The sequence below is a fragment of the Lissotriton vulgaris genome, chromosome 6 (assembly GCF_964263255.1).
Source record: "Lissotriton vulgaris chromosome 6, aLisVul1.2, whole genome shotgun sequence".
Classification (NCBI taxonomy): domain Eukaryota; kingdom Metazoa; phylum Chordata; class Amphibia; order Caudata; family Salamandridae; genus Lissotriton; species Lissotriton vulgaris.
Window position 1 is genome coordinate 965368776 of NC_141694.1, and position 14034 is coordinate 965382809.

Below are 14034 nucleotides of genomic sequence, written 5' to 3' on the forward strand. Positions count from 1 at the left end.
GGCTCACAACCTTCCTTTTTTCGATACCTTACTTAGTAGAATCTATCTAACAGGAGGAAGCCAGAAACCTGGTAGTATCCGACGTAATAGTAGAGAACTGCTAGTGTTGTTCTTTCATGACCCCTGAGACCACTTAAACATTTTCTTGCTCAGTAGAAAATATATTGTCTGAGTATTGAGTATATTTAACGTGGACTTAGGCGTGGTTTCCTTTCACTGGTATATTTCCAATTTTTATTTATATGTGCACATGTTCAAAAATTAATTTTTACAGTACTTATATTTTTATAAATAGTCAAATATTGGCATGGATAAGTAACTTCTTGGACAACGTCTTCCGTTAATTGACAGTTAGGAAGGCTAAATATTAGGTCAATTGTTTGGGCAAGTGGAGGAGAAAAGCCAAAGCCCATAAGATTTTACTCCCAAAACTAGTGCTTAATTTGTATGTAGGCTTGTGGTTGAAAAGCGTCATCTTGACATGGATATGCAATAAATCAACTTATTTACACCCATTATGGAGTCTGTTCCCCTTGTTTGACCCGGCGTGGTCTTTCTTTGGGATCCTGGCTATATATGTATGTTTGTGTGTATAAATATATATATATATGTATATATATATATATATATATATATATATATATATATTATCCACCAAATTGTTCATTTAGCAAGTGCACACTTTGCACGGCCGGTGCAGGACAGCGGAGATGAACATCCCCACAATTATATTTTCCACCAAGAAAAGATTAATGTCCGCACTCGCTCAATACATTAACTTGGGTTTATTTAACAAGAGACTGCAAACAATCCCCATCACCTACGCGTTTCAAAAAAGAAAACATAAGACACGAGGCGCCGCGAGTAAAGGTGAGAGTGCCCAGCGTCTGTTTGTTTATGCTGACGGAAACGCCCAGCAGGGTCTCGGCGTGCGAAGCTGTTGAGTGAAAGAATACCGGCTGTAACTAAATAAAAGGCAGCGACGGGAACAGCAAAAATAAACGCGCTCAATGCATAAGAGTTTAAGAGACGTTTAATTAACGCTTCCCCAGCCACAAGAACAGTCTTTTTGTGGAAATTATAAACATTTGTGCAGAAAATATAACATTTAATTTACAATGGAAGAAAGAGCAAACAAACGAGCAATGCGTGCTCAAACGATATTTCAAAAGGGGAAACAGGCAGAAAATGCCACTAACAATACTGGGAAAGAACTTGAACCATCTGATCCTGGAGCAATGACATTGAAACAGTTATTCGTGAAATTGGAAAGATTATTGAAAAAATAAATATCTAAAAGTTGGGAAATAATCACAATGGAAAAGTACCTTGAATGTAAAATGGTCCCGAGAGGACTCAGAATATATACTCTCCCCAACCACCCAGACACACGTCCTGAAATGCTTATTGAATGGGGTAATATTAATATGCAATGCTCAACAAATATGATCAGAATCATTGTCAAACATGCTAAAATTGATATTGATGAACTGCATGAGAAAATAGCTGAAGTGGAATCTCTCCTATTATCTTGTGGTAAAGAAGATGAGGCAAAAAAACATAGGAAAGATATGGAAGTCGCATTGGATAAACATGAGACAGAAGTAGAGGAACGAAAACAACGAAAATATAGGAGAGATGAACAAGACTACACATGTGGAAAAATACTAACCTTTGCTAAAAGATTTGAAAATCTCAAACAGCAAATGAAAACGCAACCACAAGCAGAAACCCCGAATACATCATTGAGCGAATCTGATACAGATTGGAGTGGTGGTGAAGAATTAGAAAACCCAGGAACTAGAACTCCTTTTTTAGAAGAGGTCAAGTTGGTATACTTAGACCAACAACAATCAAGAGGAAGAGGACGAGGGAGAGGAAGAGGCCGGGGACAACAGAGAACAAAAGCAAAGGGAAAAGGTCAACCAAATCCGACAAAAAGCCAAGGAAAACCAGAAGAGGCTCCGGAAAAAACAAAGGGGTACCATTTAAGAAATCGAGTAACCAATTGATCTTGGAAAATAGAGAACCTGATCCTTACCTGATTATTAATCTATCTAAGCACGTATTAACCAGGGCAGAAGAAAATGTATTGAATAAAGGTTTAACCTTCTGCCCGGAAACTCACTTTGATCCAGTGGAAACAAAAATTGATTTGTATAAATATACGCGTAAACTGAAATTGGCTAAAATTTTTAAAAGAAAAGAAACACAAACTAATACTGAAGATCAGAATATTGATATTTCTGAAGGAACTGATATGCGGATCATGATTGGGGAAATACCAGCAATGCGCACTGCATTTGAGCTGGCTAATGAGGTGGAGGATTCCACGTTGACCGACAGCCAAATGGTACAAACTATGGGACAAAGTACTGATAAACATCAAAAAACTATTTTAAAAAAACAATCGAGATTTTACCCTGCATTACATCCAGGCAACAAAATAGATATATTCTTTGATCTGGTAAATGGAGACCTTGAAAAAATGAAAAAAAATGTACAAAAAGGGAAAAAAGAAAATATGTCAATTCCGGAACGCGAAGCCCTCAAGGCATTGATGGAAAATGACTTGTTAGAAATCAAACCCGCGGACAAAGGCGGAAACATAGTCATTATGGAGAAAACGGACTATATGCAGGAAGCAATGCGCCAACTGAGCGACACAAAAAAATTATGAGAAATTGAAGAAAAATCCGATCAATGAATTGATTGTGGAATTAAATGTCAAGTTGGCCAAGTGGCATAATCAAGGATTACTTACAGATCAAGAAGTACAATTTCTAACCAATGAAGACCCTATTATGCCAACCATGTACTTTCTGCCGAAAGTGCATAAGACACTAAAGAAACCGCCAGGGAGACCCATCATTGCCAGCTGTGGCTCAATATATGAGAACCTTTCAATTTATGTAGATTCTTTTCTGGCACCGATAGTCCCCACTCTAACGTCATATATTAAGGACACAGGAGATTTTTTACGCAATTTGATGAACATCGCCTGGCTGGAAGGATACCAACTAGCTACAATCGATGTAGTATCATTATATACTTCCATAACTCATAATATGGGTCTCACAGCTATGGAATTTTTCTTTAAACAGAAACCTCTTGAAGAGTTACAGCATTGGTATATGATCAAGGAAATGACAGAACTTTGTCTAAACCATAACATCTTTCTCTTCAATAAAACGTACTATGCTCAACGATGCGGCACAGCCATGGGAGTTGCATTTTCCCCAAGCTACGCCAACCTAGCAATGGGTTGGTGGGAAAGAACAATAGCTTGGGGAGAAGAGTACGACCAGTATACATCTACGGTCCTACTCTGGCTCTGATTTATCGATGACCTTTTCCTGATCTGGAATGGTACTACCGTGGAATTTAACAGGTATCTAGATGAATTGAACAACAATGAACTAGGATTAAGATTCACATCCATAATCAGTGATAAGGAAATCGTGTTTTTGGACACCAAGGTCTATGTGGCTAATGGACAAATTGAAACAACAGTCCACCGCAAATCCACGGCAACGAACAGTATATTGCATGGAGATAGTTTTCATCCTACAAATCTCCAAAAAAGTATCCCTTATGGGGAATTTATTAGGATGAAGAGAAACTGCTCTAACCTGAAAGAAATGAACTGTAAATATAAAGAAACTGCCAAGAGATTCCTTAAAAGAGGGTACAACTACAATGACGTAAAAAAAGGAGAACTTAAAGCTAGAGCTTTGAATAGAACTGAAACATTGATTAACAAAGCAAAATTGGACATGACAACAAAAAAACAAACTGAACCCATTCGGATGATAACAACTTATAGCAAAGAAAGTCAAAATGTGAGAAAAATATTGAATAAATATTGGAATGTCCTAAAAAAGGACCCGGACATTGGCGAACAACTTGGAGAATATCCGCAAATGACTTATAGGAGACCACAATCGCTACAAGACAAACTGGTGAGAAGCCATTTTCAATTGAAAAAGAAAAAAGACTGGTTAACACTGAAACAAAATGGCTTTAATAAATGTTACCAATGTAAGGCTTGTACCATAGGCCAGTCCTTGAAATCCTTGAAAGATCCACAGGGTAAGATTTTCAATGTGGAGGATATTATCACATGTAAAACAACTTATGTGGTATATATGCTAACATGTGCCTGTGGTAAAAATTATATTGGAATGACTACTTGTCCACTGCACAAAAGGATCCTGGAACATATCAGGGCAATTCAGAATGGTGATATGTCTTATGCCATTGCCAAACACATGTCCAAACACACTGGAAAACATGGAAAGATGTTCGCTACAGTGGGCTTGCCACCATCCCTCAACATGAGAGAGGAGGGAACAGGAAACAACTACTCAGACGATTGGAGTCGCGCCTGATCATTAGATTTCGAACAAAAATGCCGAGGGGATTGAATATGGATGAAGAGATGCATGTCCACCTGTGAATTCTATATGACTAAATACTGAAAATAGACTGCTCTAACAACTATTGAAACCAGATCTGTTGCAACAGTAATAAGATCATAAAGGCACTTAGCCATTACTAAGAAGTATTGAAACAAATTGTACAAAATTATAACCCGGGGCACTTAGCCTATACAAAAAAACTATATTACAAATGAATAAGTGAAAGTATCTTAACTGATAGATATGTTATTCTTTGTTTAAGTCGTTCTTTAACCTATACAATGGTTAAATAGGAAATTCCTATAGTGATAAGCGACAAAAATAATGGGGATATAAACTGTACAATTGAGAATTATTAACTACTCTTACGTTGACAGGTATAACTGGATATCAAACACTGTTTTTTCTGCAAAACAAATGTTATATTTCTTTATGTGTAACTTTAAAACTACCTCACCCATAATGCATCATTATATGCAATTGGATAGGAAGGTATATAAACTAGAAAGCAATGATGGACTAGTGGTAACACTGTGACCAAGACCTGCGGTCGAAACGCGTAGGTGAAGGGGATTGTTTGCAGTCTCTTGTTAAATAAACCCAAGTTAATGTATTGAGCGAGTGCGGACATTAATCTCTTCTTGGTGGAAAATATATATATATTTTCCACCAGGAAGAGATTAATGTCCGCACTCGCTCAATACATTAACTTGGGTTTATTTAACAAGAGACTGCAAACAATATATATATATATATATATATATATATATATATATATATATATATATATATATATATATATATATATATATATATATATATATATATATTACCTACTGGCGGTCGCCAGTAGGTAGTTATAGTTAGGACCTAGTTTCCATAGGAAATCCCCAACATTCTATTGAGAATAACTTTGGCGCCGGTGGACGAATATTTGCGAATTTCTCAAAGAAGATGGCCTGCTCCACTCCGCTCCTTCCCTGAAAGTTTGGGGTTGATTCGTCAAGTGGGGGCTGAGATAAAAGGGGGGTCCCAAAACGTGTTTTCCCCATGTTATTTTCCATAGGACGTTTAGACACGGCTACAGCTCGAACGGCTGAATGGATTTATAAGAAATTTGGTAAAGAGGTAGAGTCTGGCTCGCAGATTACGCTTTTCTTTGAATGGTGTAAATCTGTTCAGTAGTTGCTGAGAAAAATAACTTTGAAAAAATATATATTGGGCTACATTGGGCTATATACATGTTAGAGCCCAAATGTAGCCCAATGTAGCCCAAAGATGGCCACCAGAGACAAAAAAACAAATGTAGCCCAAATATCAGCCAGATGTAGCCCAACTATAGCCCAATGACAGAATGTCCCAGATTGTTCTAAAGAACAACTAGAGTGCTAACAGTCTTACTTATGACAAAAGTATGGCACACCTGAAGTCATCTTGATTGGAATAAAGTGTTAACAATTAAAACATTTAATTTGCAAAGGAACAAAATGAGGGGGTTCATTTTGCCATAGAAATTATGATTAGTGCTGAAGAAAGAAAAATTAGGGCACATTTTGAGTGACTTCTCAAATCCTCTTATATTTCATAAAAAAAATTCTGATATGCAGTCTCCCAAGATGGAGACCAGAGACAAAAGAGCCCAAATGTAGCCCAAATATCAGCCAGATGTAGCCCAACTATAGCCCAATGACAGTAGTTAGGACCTAGTTTCCATAGGAAATCCGCAACATTCTATTGAGAATAACTTTGGCGCCGGTGGACGAATCTTTGCGAATTTCTCAAAGAAGATGGCCTGCTCCGCTCCTTGCCTGAAAGTTTGGGGGGGGATTCGTCAAATGGGGGCTGAGATAAAAGGGGGGTCCCAAAACGTGTTTTCCCCATGATATTTTCCATAGGACGTTTAGACACGGCTACAGCTCAAACGGCTGAATGGATTTATAAGAAATTTGGTAGAAAGGTAGAGTCCGGCTCGCAGATTACACTTTTCTTTGAATGGTGTAAATCTGTTCAGTAGTTGCTGAGAAAATTAACTTTGAAAAAATATATATTGGGCTACATTGGGCTATATATATGTTAGAGCCCAAATGTAGCCCAATGTAGCCCAATGTAGCCCAAAGATGGCCACCAGAGACAAAAAAACAAATGAAGCCCAAATATCAGCCAGATGTAGCCCAAATATAGCCCAATTACAGAATGTCCCAGAGTGTTCTAAAGAACAACTAGAGCGCTAACAGTCTTACTTATGACAAAAGTATGGCACACCTGAAGTCATCTTGATTGGAATTAAGTGTTAACACTTAAAACATTTAATTTGTAAAGGAACAAAATGAGGGTGTTCATTTTGCCATAGAAATTATGATTAGTGCTGAAGAAAGAAAAATTAGGGCACATTTTGAGTGACTTCTCAAATCCTCCTATATTTCATTAAAAAAATTCTGATATGCAGTCTCCCAAGATGGCCACCAGAGACAAAAGAGCCCAAATGTAGCCCAAATATCAGCCAGATGTACCCCAACTATAGCCCAATGACAGAATGTCCCAGAGTGTTCTAAAGAATAACTAGAACGCTAATAGTCTTACTTATGACAAAAGTATGGCACACCTGAAGTCATCTTGATTGGAATAAAGTGGTAACACTTAATATATTTAATTTGAAAAGGAACAAAATGAGGGGTTTCATTTTGCCATAGAAATGTTATGTATATATATATATATATATATATATATATATATATATATATATATATATATATATATATATATATATATATATATATATATATATATATATATTCACTGAAAAAACCATTGGTTATAGACCATATATAGTTAGGGATTAGCCTTTTCAAAACCTTATTTTACTCACACAAAACCATTGAAATTTCATATATAGTTAGTTCCACTAACTATATATCGCGCACCCGCAATCCACTGCTGATGATGTCACATATTACATCATTCATGACATGGTTAGTGACATCACTGATGACATCACTGATGACATCTCAAATGACATCCCTGATGACATCTCAAATGATATCACTGATGACATCACTGATGACATCTCAAATGACATCACTGATGACATCATCCAGTGACTGTATGTTTCTGTAAAGTTAAAATATGTCTTACATATTGAAGAATGAGTGGATGTATAAGTGTCTGGATGAAGGATTTAGTAGGTGCATGACTGACTGTATGAGTGAGTGATTAAATGTGTCTCACTGAGTGCATGGGTTAGTGACTAAACTGTCTTAATTTGTGCATCATTATATCTGTTGTTCTACAAACTGCTGCATGTGTTGATCAGTAGCTATATGAGTAACTGTATGGGTTATTCATTGGTTGTCCAAGTAATTTTATGGGAAACTGAGTGTGTGTGTATGGGTGGCTGGGAGGTGTGTGACTCTGTACATAGATGTGTGAGTAGTTGATTCACTATATGTATGGGTTCAAAAGTGCATGTGGAAACAGCTGTATGGGCGGTTGACTGTGCATGAGTGTATTAGTGAGTGAATGGATATCTCAGTGCTACATGTCAAAGTAAGTACATATGTAAAACACAGTACATGTGAGAGTTGACATATATAAATAACTGTGCATAAGAGCCAGTGAATGTGTGAGTGGCTGTATGGATCATTGTGAACATGTATCAGGGATTGTATAAGAGAGTAAATATGTGTTAGTATATGTTTGAATGAGTAAGGTGTGTATAACTGTATAGTTGAGGAAATGGAGGTGTGATTGATTCTTTGCATGACTGACTAGGTGTGTGAGTAACTCCATGGATGAGTGACAGTCTGTGAGTGTCTGTTTACACTGATTGTATCTAAAGTTATATTAGAGTCTGAAGAGGTTCATGGTATTATCACATGAATGATATCATCAGTGATGTGATCAGTCATGTCAAATGAGATGTTATCAGTGATTTTATCAGTGATGTCATTTGAGATGTCATCAGTGATGTCATTTGAGATGTCATCAGTGATGTCATTTGAGATGTCATCAGTGATGTCATCAGTGATGTCACTAACCATGTCATGAATGATGTAATATGTGACATCATCAGCAGTGGATTGCGGGTGCGCGATATATAGTTAGTGGAACTAACTATATATGAAATTTCAATGGTTTTGTGTGAGTAAAATAAGGTTTTGAAAATGCTAATCCCTAACTATATATGGTCTATAACCAATGGTTTTTTCAGTGAATTTTCAAGGTTTTGTAAATGCAAATTCCTAACTATATATGGCCTATAACCTATGGTTTTTTCAGTGAATTTCATTGTTTTTTTTAAAAGCTAATATCTATAGCTGTAAAATATATTCTTTATTACGTGACGTATCACGTAGCCACGTGAGACGCCTCATGACGCGTCACATAAACGTGACGTATCGTCTCTGCAGCGCAAACAAAACCCGTAACGTAAGCGCGCCAGAGCACGCTTACAGATATATATATATTTTTTTTACCTTAATTAGACAAAATCCACACATGCACATATCTTGAGGCCTTGCAAAGGCACATCAAACAAACAGTCCCTACAATTTTGCCAAGTTTGGTGGAAATCTATTCCTTTAAATTTTATTTTTCTGTTTCTCTTGTTTTTCCCCTTGTTACGCTTACCGGAACGCTACCCAGTACGCAAACCGGACGCTCCAAAGACACAAGATGTCGGACTCCCGTTACGCTACCGTTTAGCTGCCCGGTTGGCGTACCGGGAAGCGCCTCTACCGCGAAAAATCGCAATTTTTTTTTCTTTTTTCCTTTTGCCCTGCGGGGCACTTTAATATCCCCCTCATCAATCCTAGGGGGTCAGGAGGGGTCTACCTTGCCCCCTTTCCTTCATTTCCCCCTTCGTTTTTCTCCACCTCTTGTCTCTCGATCCTACCGAGAGACAAGATGGAGGCCGCTCCGGACTGTTTACAATGTTGACAGCCAATCAGCTTCTCCTCAGACTCCCGTTACGCTGCCGGTTAGCTGCCCGGTTAGCTGCCCGGTTCACGTACCGATTTGCGCCTCTAAGACAAAAAATCGCAATTTGGTTTTTTTTGGGCCCCGCGGGGCACTTTAATATCCCCCTCATCAATCCTAGGGGGTCAGAAATGGTCTACCTTGCCCCCTTTCCTTCATTTCCCCCTTCGTTTTGGCCTCCTCTTGTCTCTCGATCCTACCGAGAGACAAGATGGCGGCCGCTCCGGACTGTTTAGAATGTTGACAGACACCGGAGAGCCAATCAGCTTCGCTTTGCAGGTGCGCTATCCGGGACGCTGTCACAGATATATCTGTTTTTTTAAACGTTAATTTCTCAAAATCCACTGGAGCACATATATTGAGACCCAGCAAAGGCACATCGGGCTAACAGTCCCTACAATTTTCCAAGTTTTGTGCAAATCCATTCAGCCGTTCGAGCTAAAGGTGAGGCCAAACGCCCTATGGAAAAATGAATAGGAAAAATGCGTTTTGGGACCCCCCTTTTTTCTCGGCCCCCCTTGACGGAACCCCCCCAAATTTTCAGGGGCTGCTCAGAAACAAAATGTGCCATTTTCCTGAAAATTTCAGCCGATTCCGTCCACAAACGCCAAAGTTATTAGACATAGAATTTTCAAAAGTTCCATAGAGAAAAAATCCTAACTATATATACCTACTGGCGACCGCCAGTAGGTAATATATATATATATATATATATATATATATATATATATATATATATATATATATATATATATATTACCTACTGGCGGTCGCCAGTAGGTAGTTATAGTTAGGATTTTTTTCAATGCAAAATCTCAAAATTCTATTTGGAATAACTTTGGCGCCAGTTGACGAATCTGCCTCAAAATGCCCTCAAATTTGCCTCGTGGAGCTCCGGTCCGTCCTTGAAAGTTTAGGGGGGATTCGTCAAGCGGGGGCCGAGATAAAAGGGGGGGTCCCAAAACGTGTTTTCCCCATGTTAATTTCCATAGGGCGGTCGAACTCACTTTTAGCCCGAATGGCTGAATGGTTTTCCACCAAACTTGGCAAAATTGTAGGGACTGGTAGCCCGATGTGCCTTTGCTATGTCTCATGATATGTGCTCCAGTGGATTTTGAGTAATTTAGGTTCAAAAAAATATATATGTCTATGGCCGTGCCCCGGTACGTGCACCGGGGAGCGCACCGGGCGAGCCACGCGGAATTCTGATTGGCTGTCGGGTGTCTGTAAACATTCTAATCAGTCCGGAGCTGCCGCCATCTTGTGTCTCGGTAGGATCGAGACACAAGAGGTGGCAAAAACAAAGGGGGAATTGACCATAAGGGGGCAGAGTAGACCCCCCCTGACCCCATAGGTTTGATGTGTCGCATTTAAGTTGGAGTAAAAATATGAGAAACAGATAAGATTATGGAATAACAAGGATGAATATTGGACGAAATAACATACAATCATGCAATGGGCACAATTAGCAGTGCGATTGTCTGGGGCGAGATGTAGCCCCACTACAGAGAGGGGCTATAAAAGGGCCACGCGGGGCTAAAACAATAATAATTTTTTTTTCGATTTTTGCGGGGGGAGCGCCCGGTACGCGCACCGGGGAGCGCACCGGGGAGCGTACCATGGGGAAAAAAGAATGACAGACTTTTCAAAAATTGTATGTTTATTAATTGTTCTTTTTGTTGTTTTTTTTATTTATTTAAGTACCAACATGTAGGTACCAATGCAGAGTCTAAAATTTAATATACACTGTCTCCTTTGTAGATATCTTGCATGTTGTTACAGAAGTTATTGTGGTATATGGAATTCATACCATAGTCTGTCAGGAAAGCAGAAACAACATGGAGGCAGGAGATGATAAAGAGATGTTAAATACACATTGGAGATAATATAGTGGGAGAAAGGAAGTATCTATGAGCAAAATTACAATGTAACATAAAAAAGTTGCATAGTATATTTTAAGTCTCAGTTAATAATATATCTATTTTGGTACTATTTCATAATTTACATATAAAAAAGAATAATGTCTCAAACAATTTTAAATTATTAAATAAAAATTTATTGCTGTGATTTTTCAAAATCTAAAAGAATTTCCAACATTAATTCGTCAGGTATGTCCTCATTTGGAATCCATGATTCAATTTCTTCTACACAATTAGGTAAGTCTTGGTCCAGAGACTGATCGTAAAAGTCTAATTCATCATTGTCTTCCTTAGGATTGTTTTCCAAATCAATTTCAAATGAAATATTAATTTTATTTTGTTCTTTCATTTTCTTGCTGTAAATTGCATAAAAAATAAATATATCAGTAGAGATAGGGCACTGTTGGGTTTAAGTTCAGACAGGTACTTGTGAGTTTTTAACAGTGAAGTTATCTTTGTGCAGTGTATGGTATGAGGTAGGAAGTAGAAATATAAAAAAGTGTATGTGTAGAAGCCTAATATAATTCATAATTATACCAGAGAAGCCTAATTCAATCTATAACTATAACAGAGAAGCCTATCTCAATCTGTAATTATAACAGAGGGACAGTAAATAACTGTCAAAAAACGTTTTTACAAATGAACTTATAGCGCCCCTTCTCAAATTTATAACTTACCTTATAGAAAGGTGATGAAGATAAATGAGTAAATCTTTTAAAGATGTATCTCAGGAAGTTGTAGTCAAAATGGCCGTGTTTCCCTCTCATTTTTCATTTATATTCATGTACATAACCAATCAAATGTTAGGAAAAAAAAGTAGGAAATGAAAGTAACATTTTAATTGGTTGTAAATTCCAACACTTTCATATGTGTTTTTGTCATGTAATTTACCTCAGGATATTTAGACAGGGCTACAGCCCAAATGGCTGAATGGAATACTATCAAATGTGGGATAATGGTAGGGAGTGGAATATAGTAGGGTCTATGCTATATTTGGTGAAAGTCTGTCCAGTAATTTTTATGTAATTTCGTTTCCCACATTTTTTCAGGGAGCGTTCACCGGTGCGCGCCCCGGTACGCGTACCGGGATCGCTACGGGAGTCTGCCATTTTGTGTTTCGATCGAATTGAGACACAAGATGGAGGACAAACAACGTTGGGAATGGGTAGAAGGGGGCACGGTAGACAGCCCGTGACCCCCTAGGGTTTTTGAGGTTTTCCCTTATTCATTTTCCTTTTCTCAGTTACTACCTGTAACACCTTTTCTCTGTCTTACTATCTATTACACAGTCCCTCTGTGTTCTTCCATCTAGCTCTCTTCCTCTTTACACCACTGTCTCTGTCCCCTTTGCTCATGCTCACTCCTTCATTATTTTTTTTTCTTTTTTTTTGGTACGCTCCCGGTACGCGACCTGGTACACGCACCGGGGCGAGGACCGGGAGCGCTCCAGGGTGAAACATAAAAAAAAATGAATATACTTAAAAAAAAAGGTATTATATTAATATACATATATATTCACTGAAAAAAGCATAGGTTTCACACCAGTTATAGTTAGGAATTAGCATTTAAAAAACGTATTAAATGTCATGAGTGATGTCACTGACCATGTCATGAGTGATGTAATATGTGACGTCATCAGCAGTGCATTACACGCGCAAGTTATAGTGAGTCCAACTAACTATAACATGGAATTTCACTGGTTTTATGTCAGTAAAATTTCCAGCTAACTATAACTGGTGGTAAACCTATGGTTTTTCAGTGAATATATATATATATATATATATATATATATATATATATATATAACCTACTGGCGGTTGCCAGTAGGTAGTTATAGTTAGGACCTAGTTTCCATAGGAAATCGGCAACATTCTCTTAGGAATAACTTTCGCTCCGGTTGACGAATCTTCGCGAAATTCTCCAAAAAAAGGAGGCGCTCCACTCTGCTCATATCCTGAAAGGTTCAGGGTGATTCGTTAAACGGGGGCCGAGAAAAAAGGAGGGTCCCAAAACATGTTTTCTCTAAGCAATTTTCCTTAGGGACCTTTAGCCGCAGCTACAGCCCGAACTGCTGAACGGAATTACACCAAATTTTGCAAAAAGGTAGAGTTTGGTTCACAGATCACACTTTTTGTTAAATGGTGTAAATCTGTGCAGTAGTTCCTGAGAAAATCAAAAGTAAAATCATAGATATATCTATGGACGGAGTAGGGTACGCATATCCTCTGAGGATCATGCGCGTACCCTTACGAGCACTATCTGAATGCTAATTGGGTGTCAACTGTCTGTCAACACTCACAACCAGAAGGTGTTGGCAGCCATCTTGTGTCTCAGTAGAACCGAGGCACAAGAAAACTGAAAAACAAGTGCGCAAAAGATGCAAAGGGGGCAGGGTAGAAACACCCTGTCCCCTTAGGCCTGCTCAAGGGGTCCCACAAGTACCCCCAAGGTCCCTCAAAAAATAGGGATACGCGTATCCGGTGAAAAAAACTAAACAAAGCCTGCTTTATTTGTAATTAGCTCCCGGGGGGGTAAATCCGGGGAGCAATGTAGTTAATTATAATGGGGGCCCAGAGGGGGCCCGGGGACCTCCAACTCCGGGGCTTTAACGTTATGTATGGGGGGCTCACGGCCCCCCCCGCAGCCCCAGGGACCACCACCCCCGGGGCTCCTTTTTTTATAATAATGGGGGGCCTAGAGTGGCTCCCCAGCCACGGGGA

At 38.6% G+C, this 14034-nt stretch overlaps 1 protein-coding gene across 1 annotated transcript in view; it reads right to left on the minus strand.

Annotated features, from left to right (window-relative positions):
- LOC147708257 (enoyl-[acyl-carrier-protein] reductase, mitochondrial-like) overlaps positions 1 to 14034 on the minus strand; it is a 544978-nt gene that overhangs the window by 214563 nt on the left and 316381 nt on the right. The gene's annotated exons all lie outside the window — the stretch shown is intronic.